Raw genomic sequence first — 222 nt, forward strand, 5'->3', positions numbered from 1 at the left:
ATAAGAGCTTCAGAAGACGAGACGTGGGAGTTGGTGTGCGAATAAGAAAAAATATATATATGGGAGAGTCTGAGAGGTAAATATTGGAGTGCGAATAAGAACTAAGGAAAAAGAGAACGTAGGTGCGAATAGGAAGAAGCTTGAGGGGAAAGGAAGAATGGAAAAAGGAGCTTGAAGGGAAAAATATGCGGATAAGGAAAAAAGGAAAAGAAAAATATATAT

At 37.4% G+C, this 222-nt stretch overlaps 1 protein-coding gene across 1 annotated transcript in view; it reads left to right on the top strand.

Moving 5' to 3' along the window:
• Positions 1-222, top strand: part of LOC119589515 (synaptotagmin-1-like) — a 71,270-nt gene that overhangs the window by 56,567 nt on the left and 14,481 nt on the right. The window lies entirely within an intron of this gene.

This window comes from Penaeus monodon, chromosome 25 (genome assembly GCF_015228065.2).
Source record: "Penaeus monodon isolate SGIC_2016 chromosome 25, NSTDA_Pmon_1, whole genome shotgun sequence".
Classification (NCBI taxonomy): domain Eukaryota; kingdom Metazoa; phylum Arthropoda; class Malacostraca; order Decapoda; family Penaeidae; genus Penaeus; species Penaeus monodon.